The 10436-nt window shown below is 38.9% G+C and overlaps 1 long non-coding RNA gene across 2 annotated transcripts; it reads right to left on the reverse strand.

The window, feature by feature from the left end:
* Window positions 1–82: 82 nt before the first annotated feature.
* LOC103133996 (uncharacterized) lies at window positions 83–9368 on the reverse strand. 2 transcript variants are annotated; one of them, XR_001661388.1, is made up of 3 exons: window positions 5592–9331; window positions 2731–2979; window positions 83–1532 (listed from the first exon to the last, which is right to left on the reverse strand). It is a non-coding gene; the product is annotated as an uncharacterized LOC103133996 (long non-coding RNA). The 2 variants fall into 2 exon arrangements; XR_001661387.1 differs by having other exon boundaries at window positions 2731–9368.
* Window positions 9369–10436: the final 1068 nt, after the last annotated feature.

A 10436-nucleotide genomic window follows, 5' to 3' on the forward strand; every position in this document is an offset into this window, starting at 1 on the left:
CCTCGACCTCAATAATATTCACCTTTTAAAACACGTCAAGATTTGTAGTTTTAGAAAAGCAGTAGAAGAAAAATCCCAAAGCTGAATATAAATCTTCTTTTATTAAGGAAATGTAATAAAATCCTTTGTACAGGACCTCTACACAGAGGCTTGTGTCCATACATGCAACTCTCACGGTTGAGGTATCAATAAATTAACCCAAAAATACCCCCCCTCCCTAAAATCAAACTGGAATCAGTCATTTTAGAGCCGACTAAACCGGGTCCGTTTGGAGTTGCTATTTGATTAAACTACCACCAAATTCACATGCACTTTATGAAAAGGATGAGAAAGAGTTATCAAACAAGTGTAGGCGCAAATGGTTTGTAATGTCAGCCTCTCCCTGCGGACTGCAGAGTTTTAGTCGTACAAATGTTGGATTCGTCGCGCGGCCTCTGCGAAATGCACAGGAAGCTCATCGCGACCAAAAGAAGCTACGGCACAGCGCCGTTTACCAAAACTGTTTGATGAAACCGCACCTATACGAGAGCAGTGCTGACGTGTGTACAAAGTGTAAACCATGAGCTCTTTTAAAATCGACTTCAATGCTTTGTTACGTAAAACGGGCTCTTTTTTTTTCCTTTTCGTCTAAAGAGTTGGGAATTGTCTTGATCTCAGTAACGCGGCGCCAAGTTGAAAACAAGCCGACCTCTTCGGTAGAAATGTCTTCCCCCCCCCCCAAAAAAAGTGGCAGTTTTAAACAAATGACATACTTGATTTAAAACAAGCATCCTAGTAAATACAGAGTAGGTTGAATGTCCAGCAGGCTATGAAACAAACATCAGCCCAGCTGTTTCAGATGTACACAAGCATGACGTGTTGAAGTTGGAGTAAAAACAAAAACTGGTAGAAAATGCTGCCAGTTCAACTGATCCTTAGCCTTATTATTGTTACTGATGCTTGTCCTAAATGTTCCGACACTGGAAATATCCTTATAACACAAGAGAAGGACTTTACCTCACTAAACATAACATTTATCCAACTTAAGGTTTCACCACAAAAATATCTCTTTAAAGGATTTAAATTACTTAAGTACCTCAGGGATTTCATTGCAAACCATGGCTTTTTTTTTTTGTTTTTTTTTTGTCGTCTTCAAAATATAAAACAGTAATTACATCAGTCCATCTACATGAAGCCGTTTCTTATCCAATCGCCGCCATTTTTTTGTTGTTGTTTTGTTCTGTTTATCAAGTTAATTTAATTTAATCTGCATTGCCATGACGCCAAAATGCTCCTTAAGGCACAAAAAGAGGCAATTCCCATGTTCCCACAAACAGAAGTCCAGATGCGTGTGATTGCCCTCTGTCAGTGTGACGGTTCATAACCCCAAATGAGCACTTGTTGACTTGTTGGCTTGAGTCCAAGCTGATGACGAGGAAGGCGTCGCTTCCAGGATTGCCCACCTTGGAGGGGTGGAGGGTTGTCGGGGTCATGGGTCACGTGTCGGAGTGGCTCTTTCTATCCTTTATGCACCAGTGGGGCTTAAGAATCACCTGCGAAACAGAAAAACCACGCAGGTCATTTGAGCACCTCAGATTCCCAGCTGCTACAATTTGGAGGGATGATCGTTTCGATTTAGTTGAGAGGCGACAAATCAAGGAAAATAATCTAAAAGTGGTGAGTGTCGGCTGTTGTACATTAGTATTACAATGGAAAAGGTTGAAATCTTCTAATTAAAAGTTACCAATCTGTATTACTAGCAGACAAAACAGGTCAGTTCTGACCTATATATTGTTTTATACCAGGATTTTAAACCGGAGCTGTTTAGAAGCCAGAGAAGAAGAACAAATGCCCACATTTCATTAAATGACATTAGACCTTCTCACAATGTATATGACGGAGAAACATCATTGCAGAGCTGATGCAGAGATTCTCTGTTCGACTGCACAACCACCACTACTCCTAACAAACACAATGAGCTGTTTACACTCCTGCACCAGTTTCCATATTTCCATGAATAGTCTATTTTTGGACAAATATTCAAAATGAACAATGTGTACAGTTTTGGTACTTTGTTCTATTTCTGTCATCATCTGCACAACTGTGCAGTTTTTCTTGTTATCAATGTGTTTCCATTTGCTTGTCATGTTGCTTCATCAACAACAAGCAGATGTTTCTTCCTTTCTCCACTGTGGAACAAATAAATAATTATAATGGTTCGTTTTATTTTTGGGCACCTTTAGACACTTGAGGACAAGAAGTACAGAACAAACAAAGACAATTCTGTTATATTCTATTTTACAAATAAACCTAAGGACCCACAGACACTGAGAACAAAGGAATCTGTTTAATGTTCAGATTTTTCTAGCAAAAAGGAGCTAATATAAGTTTGTGGCAATGCCTGCTAGATAAATGTTTTCTTCTTAAATATTAGGAAAACTGTGTAAAGCCTGGAAAAGTGTGTAAATTTAAAAATGATAAATTTAATGCAAACTCTGAAGCTCTTAACATCACCATTCCCCGTAGTGAAATACAGCAGAGGAACACAACATCATGCTGTGAGCGCGTTTTTCATCCGCTTCTAAATGAAACCTTGATGCGGGACTCTCCTTGGAAGAAAACCCAAATCTGTTAGATCCTGTTAAAAGTTTGAAACTCTCCAGAGTTGCAGGTTCCACAACTGATCAATCGCACAGAGACCCACCTGCTGGTTACTCTGCTGGTGAATGTGAGAAACGACGGGTGACCTACCCTTTAGATTTTCACGCTCTCCGTCCCGTAGACGTTGTAGCCTTCACGGTATGTGGCAAAATTCTGGGCGTTTGCTGGGGGGGCTGGCTTAAAGTTTTGGGCGTTCTTCGCCAGCTTGAGTTTTTTTGTTTCCTGCCGTGACTTATAGCAGAACTCTATCAAAGCAACGGTCATAGCCAAGCCGAGCCCCCCGACCAGAATATAGAAGACGCCTGCCACGTTGCTCAGGCTCAATGCACTTGTCTTGTCCTGGGGGAGGTACAGACCACCATTAAGGGGTTTTAAACGGACACTGAGAGGCACAAAACCAACATGAACACTGCTACTCTATCACTAGCAGTTACTCTGAGGAGGTCGCTAAATGTGTGTATAGACATCCTGAAGCCTAATCTGACTAAAAACAGTACATCTACAGACCTCCTCCTCTTAATCAAAATAAAAAAGGAAAAAAAAAATCCCTGACAAGGTGAATGTAGAGAGACTTGTCGACTATCCTGCTTTGCGGTCTCTTTACGAGGCCACACATAGAGGAAGGCGGTCGTGGTCGTACAGGTCTACAGATTAGCTTCAGTTCACTACCATAGCTGCTGAACTCAACCTTGACAACACTGCATCTGTACAGTCAGAGTAGCAAGCTGTAAGAAAGGAGAACTGAACCATTTTGCTGCTTTTAAAAGCCAAACGGTAAGATTGAAATTCATTTCTGCAAGTGTCACCATTTGCATTGAAACCCAATGGAACGGTTCCAAAACCAGTTAAATCTGCTTTTATGTGGTAAAAGTCAGATTACTTTTGTATACAAACTAGTTATTTTATAATTGAAAATGCATTAAAAAAAAAAAAGTTTGTTACTCTGACAATCCATCATGACCATTAAATACCCCCCTGGCCACTTACTTGCTATTTAAGGGTCACTTTGGTTTTGTCAGGGCAACAATGGCTTTTTCTGTGTTCAAAAAAGGGCAGCTGCACAAAATGCAGAAAAAGAAAGAATTTAACTTATTTTTTCTTTTTCTATAACATAATGATTGTTGAAAATAGCTTGAAGAAATTTTTAGCAACATATCAAAAAGAAGAGACAGGCTAAAAAAATGGTCCTTCATTTCACAAACTGCGTTTTATCAGAGTAACAAAGTTGCTGCCTTTCTTCCTGATTTATTCATAAATACCAGAGGCAGCTCAGTGAAGCATTAGTGTGCAAATACACATGAGGCTGCATTGCAGAACTATGTTTGGTGACAGTTGTGTCATTGGCAAAGGACCAATCCAAATCACTGAAATCAGGTGTTTCAGTCCCTCCCAGATTGATAAAATCAAACATCTAGATATGCAGACTAATTCTACAAGCATTTGGGAACAGATGGGTTGTTCTCTGAAGTTCAGTAAATCCCATCATGGTAGTCTAATTGGATGTGAGGTTAGGGCTTTGGTGAATTTCCTCTTCTTGACAGGCAGAAGTCGACTGCTAGTGTAGAGTAAAGAACTTCATGGACCAACAGCTGCATCCAAACTTGGTCTACATCCAAGTGGAAAGCAAAGAGTCGTGTCATTGGGTGGATGACAACTTAGGTTTTTTGGATGCTGTGTAAATGTCCATTTACTAGAGCAGTGGAGAAAGTTTCCAACGAAAAGGGGCTCCTAATGCTTTACCACACCAAGACATTTTGGAGAGTTTTAGGCTAGCTTAGGGGGGAACAGTTTGGAGATGGTCTCTGCCTCTTCCAAAGCAACTACACCCGGGGTTTCAACGACAAGAAAACACTCAACTGGAAAGTTTAAGCAGAAGGTCTTTCTGTTAATTTTATGTAATTTGTGCCATGTTAAGTCTTTCTAACTGAGGACAAATACAACTTTAAAGAGAAAATTGGCAGAAATTCTAAGAAAATCTCTCAAATATGTTGAAGTTTCAGTCAACTAGGCAAGGTCCATAAAGACATAAATGAGTAAGGATTTTATGGAAGAACTTGATTTGAGTCCTGACACTAACCCAACAGTGTCAGGATCTTGGGCCAGGCCCTTTTGTCCAACATCAGTGTTTGACCTCGCAACTGTACCTTTGAAAAAACGGTTAAAGCTAGATTCTCTCACCTAACGTTTTACCTGCCTGAGCTGGAGTGATATGAACCCACGTTCTTGTTTCGTGGAGTGTTTCAGTTGTGATCTTTTCACACATAAAATACCCCAGTTATAAAAAAAAAATCTCACTGCTTAGAGGAAGGATTTTTTTTTTTTGATAGATCCACATCTGTAGGAATAAGCATATCCAAAAATCTGTGCCCCATCTTTGATGCCACCCTGGGCAACCACCGCCATCCTCCATATTGAAAATACCACTAAACATTACTTGTCCTTCTTTTTATAAAACATGTTGCTATGTTAATTACTTGTAATTATAATGAATTTCTGGTTTTAGTTCAGTTTTGGAACATTCTGCACAGCAGCCCAAGTTTTTTTTTTCTTCCTTTTTTTGTCAAAGGGTTTAACAACAACTCCACATACAAATGAATAAGACCAACAGCAAACTAAATTTCAATAGCAGTTTGGATGAGAAACAGCAGTATAATGGTTTCAGTTCTTGTCGTTAAACTTTTTAAGAGTTTAATGGGGTGAATACAAACTGTGTGTAATCATGCTGCAGTTTTATGTGTCTGCACAGAGAGGTAATGGCGTGGAGTTAAAAGTAAAGCATCAATGCCCTGTTGTGTAAATACCCTAAGCTGCAGTGTGTGAAGGTAATCTAGTCTCCATGACTGTGTTTCATGCCAACATGTCTGAGGATGTATGCGCTACATGTCTGCATATGAACAGTGAAGGTAAAATGCATTTTTGCCATCAGTATAAGAAGACCTGCAGCGACTGACCTTACTTCCAGAGTCCTTGGTTCCACATTCACCCTTATCGTACCACCATTTGTTTTTCAGCTTGTCTAAGATGCCTTGTTCACTGAGTTTCAATACTGCAAGGTTTACAGGAGTTCTTCACGTGGGAAATAACATAAATAACATTGTAATATGTTATTTTATGTTATTCAACTTCTTTAAACTACTTTATACTGTACAAAGCGATAGAGTAGGGTCCTGGCCAACATGTCACAGATAGCAAGCAGCACTACATCGTATAGCAATAAAAGACTTTCACCATCCATGGCTAAACCTAGCATGCCAGACCCCACCTGTATCGCTTTGAGTAATCGGCACACACTGATCACAAGAACAGAAGAGATTAAAACTGTGCAGAATAAAGCAGCTGCTGCGTAGCTTTCAAAGAATGAAGGAGAAACAGAGGCAATGATTGCTGAGAGCACTTCTTTTTTTTGGCTGTTTGGTCGCCTTTTGTTGGCGTTTGGCAAAGTGGATCTAACAGGAACCCTTTCCTGACTAACAGACGATAACAGCAGTCCGATAATTACATAAACACCGACTGAGATTAATGTCTCGCAGATTGACCCGTGTAAAAGGGCGAGCGGCCCCCAAAGGAGTTCTACAAATTTGGGGTTTGGTTTGCTCTTCAGACCGAATCGTCTGCCGCTCCACAATGGACAGAGACGCCGACGACGCGAAGCTCTACGCTTGAAGCCAGATGTCAGACGTCAACTTGTTCTGCGAGACATTACGCTCGAGTTTCAACTGCTCCATTTCCAAGCTTATTTCCTCTCAGAAAAGGTTCCGGTGTCTATAATCTCAAATCAAATATATTGTATTCACCACTGTGTTCCTGCAGTCGAACAGATAGAGCCTGTTTTGTAATGGAAATTGAAAGGGGAAGGGAGGGTTGGCGTTTCGTCCTGGTTTCCAGTCAGAAGAAAGAAAAGTTAATCTATGACAGTTTTGTTGGGGCATATTTTCACAGCAGCAGACAGAATTTAAAGAACAAAGTGAAATATTACTCTCAGCTCTTCACATGTTATTCAAAGTAAGAGGAGTTTTTAGGTAGTCTTTAATGAGTTATCTGAATCAAGAAATTTGTATGCAAGACTGTAAGTAGGGCATTTTGTAGCTGGAGACATTTTTGGATTATGATTCATGAAAATGTACTTAAACAAGGATTCCTGCGAAGCTTTGAAAAATCTGCAAAATATGTAGTTTGAATATACATTTTCATATTTATTACAGCTCTATTCTTTTCAGTTTTCCCATCCACCTCTCTCCATACAAAACCATTTTCTACCCACATACATCATCACTGGATATCAGTTTATGTCTTCAAATAGTTTGAATTTAGATTAAATGTGGACATAAATAATGCCATTGAGTATAATTTAATTGAACATTATTTTCTAAAAATTTCATATTACACCACCCAGGCTTCCAATGATTATTAGCCAGTTGAGGTTTATTAAAAATGACAGACTGGAAACTCTGATCAAACCAAAACACGTCTGAGCGACTTCTTGCTGGGAGGCATCATCTGACGGACTCACATAACTACATTTCCTGTGAGTAGACCACCAGCAGATTATAAAACACTGCCATAAATCATCAGGTGTCAAAGTTGGTATTAAGAATACCCCCGTGCCCCCCAAAAAAAATTAATCGTAAGAACTGATTCAAGATCAGCACAGCGGACAGATTCTTTTTGGACCTGAAAAAAGTTTGGTACAAAATGACCCAATTTACAGTATGACAATATGAAATGGCAAAGGGAAGAAATGAGAAGAATCGTCAGATTTTCCATGACTTAAAATGTCTTTTTAAAATCCACATCAGTTGGATCAATTCATTTTAGACTGAACCAGATCAGCAAAACGACCCAAAATAGCCATTTTTAACAGGAAAATTTGTATAAGTGTATTAAAGGGGAGCATTAAAAAAAAAAACATCTCAGCAGCTGTCAGTTATTGGTATACTCTACAACATTTTTATATTTACTTTTTTTTTTACAACATTCCTCTTTCTGATTTTCATACTATGGTTAATGGATTCAGTTTAAGCTTTGACTGATGAAACTTTTTAAGACATCAGTGTGCCGTCTGTTATGTCACTGTTATGTCACTTACACAAAATATACATTATTATTCTAATTATTGATATAATTAGAATTAATTAACCTAATCATGGCTATAAAAGTCTGCAAAAAGTATCATTTTGCAACCCCCTGACCAGTTTGAATGCATTCAAAACCCTGAATCATATTGTTTATTTTGGGAAAATTTTATAAGTAAAAAAAAAAAATATATTTTTTATTTATTTAAAGTTTTACTTTTTACTGATGTGTCTGCAAACAGATTCCAGGTTCAACTAATAACGAAAACCATTAGAAGAGAAAATATGACAAACACCTGTGCAAAATATCGTGATGGGAAAAAAACCTGACATTTTTATGTGAAGGCTGCATTTCCTTTGTCTTCTTTTATTTTATTTTGAGGATGGCTGGATTACATCATATAAAATCTAAGAGCCAAAAAGAGCACATTTGTTGCTGTGTGTTTTGACGCAAGAATGTCAAATCATGACTTTACCTTCCAGTCTGTCTGCAAAACAGGAACGCGGGAAGGGGGACAATGGAGTCCGGAAACACTGAAGATCATTCGCACAAACACAAAACTGCTCATGCAGACAAAACGACGACTCAAAATCACAAAACCATGAGGACGAATGAGCACACAGGAGAGTACGGGACATGTTTCAAAATTATTAGCTTTAAAGACGGACAGAAACAGGATTTTAAGCGTTCTGTCTGGATTCCGCTTTTTCCTTGCGTAGCTTTTGGGTTTGCTTTGGCGCCAGTGGTCGTTACATACAATATATTTTGCTTTCCTTCCTACACAACACGCACGGTTTTCTGAAAGCGAAATAAGGAAACGGAAACGTGGCAGTCGCATGTGGTACTGTTTGACTGATCGTCTCGTCTCCTTCCAACCATGCCTGAAAAGCGCTGAGCCGAGCAAGAGGAGGAAGGCGTCTTTGTGTTATTCTCTGGTAGCTTCCACGCCCTGCTCACTCAGAAGTGGATATCGACAGAAAATGACAGCAAAGTCGCCCTGCTCTCCTCTTTGATGGTACTGCTGCCGTGATGCAAGCTGGAGAGCAGACATGAACGCAGAGGTACCACAGTACGGCGTCTAAAACAGGAGGGCGGGGGGTTTCGTATCGTCAAAATGACTCTGATGTAGGAAAAGATCTGAGGTGCTCTGCAGGGCCGAGCTCATGTACGGCATCATGCTACTAAATCTAAGAAATGCTCGCAGCATGACAAATGAAAAAACAAAAAAGAAAGAAAAAAAAAATCACAAAAATAGAAGCTCATCTTTAACATTAAATGTCAGAAAATATGAAATTTAAATTACAGGAGTTATTTGCTCATTTCGACATTTATTGGCACATCTCAATGAATTAGAGGATCATGAAAAAGTTATTTAATTAATAATGTAAAAAAAAATGCTTTTATGTAAGACATAATAGCTCTACAAAATATTTTACAACGGAAACGTCAGCCTACTAAAAAGTGTGTCCTACAGAAGAGGTGTCCGAAGTGTGGCTCGGGAGCTGTTTGTGGCCCTTGAAATTATTTTGTTTGGCCCCGATCACATGGAAAGAATGGTACAAAATTGGCGGAAAAAAATTGAAAACAATTAACGACCAAAAATAGTCTGGTTTTCTTTTCTTTTTTTTTTCAATAAGGCAACATTTTGAAGTCCTATTTATTTTTTGGATATTTAATGATGTACAGATTTCATTTTTAAAAATTACATTTTAACAAGTAAAATAAAGAAAAAGCACAGACTATTTTTTTTTTTTATTTAATCTATTTTTTGGCCCACCAGTAAATTAAATTTGTCAGTTTTGTAAAACGTCTGGGCACCCCGTCCTACAGCATAAGCACCAGATTCTTGATCTGGGCTCCTTTAGCCTGAATTGCTGCATCAGAGTGATGCTGCCAGTCAGTCTGTGGCTCTGCTGAAGAGTTAATATTGGTCATCAGCTCATCTGCATTGTTGGGTTTGGTGTCTCTCATCTTCCTCTTAGTTTCTCTGTGGGGTTCAGGTCAGGAGACATGGTAGGTCAGTCATGCTCAGTGATATCATGGCCATCAAACAAGGTTTCAGTTGTGAGAAGCTGCTCTAAAATGTCCTGTGCTGAATTTGGACTTGATAAAAACCCGGTGGACGACCGCCAGCAGATGGCGTGGTTTCTCCACATCATAATCGACTGTGGAAACTTCACACTGGACGTCAAGCAACGTGGATTCTGTTCCTCTCTGCTGGACCTTGATTTTCAAATCAAATACAACATTTATTTTCATCTGAAAAGAGAACCTCTGAAAGAGAATCAAGTCCTTATGTCTCCTCAGTTGGTTTAAGAGGCTGCTAACATGGTCGCTGGTTCAAAAGTGGCATTTTGTTAATATTTTTGTGGCACTATTGGCATTAATTCAAAGTAATCCAGACAATAAACAGGCTCAGAGAGAAAGTGGCAAGATGGAGCAATTACATCAAGAATAAAAACCTCAATAGAGTGAAGATCTGACACATCTTGAAAACATCTCCCAAACTCATGAATGGACTTTGTTTCACAACCTGCTAAAGGCTTGTTTGCTGCCACATTTTTTTCTTCCACACAACTTTCAATAGCCATGCTTGGACACTGATTGTTTTCTAGTTCTTAAATGTCCATTTTTCATCAGTTCTATGTAATATTCAGATCAAAATTAACAGGAATAAATATTTGAAATATATTCGGTAATTCTGTGCATAGCAAATTTAACAA

Source organism: Poecilia formosa, unplaced genomic scaffold (assembly GCF_000485575.1).
Source record: "Poecilia formosa unplaced genomic scaffold, Poecilia_formosa-5.1.2 Scaffold14, whole genome shotgun sequence".
Classification (NCBI taxonomy): domain Eukaryota; kingdom Metazoa; phylum Chordata; class Actinopteri; order Cyprinodontiformes; family Poeciliidae; genus Poecilia; species Poecilia formosa.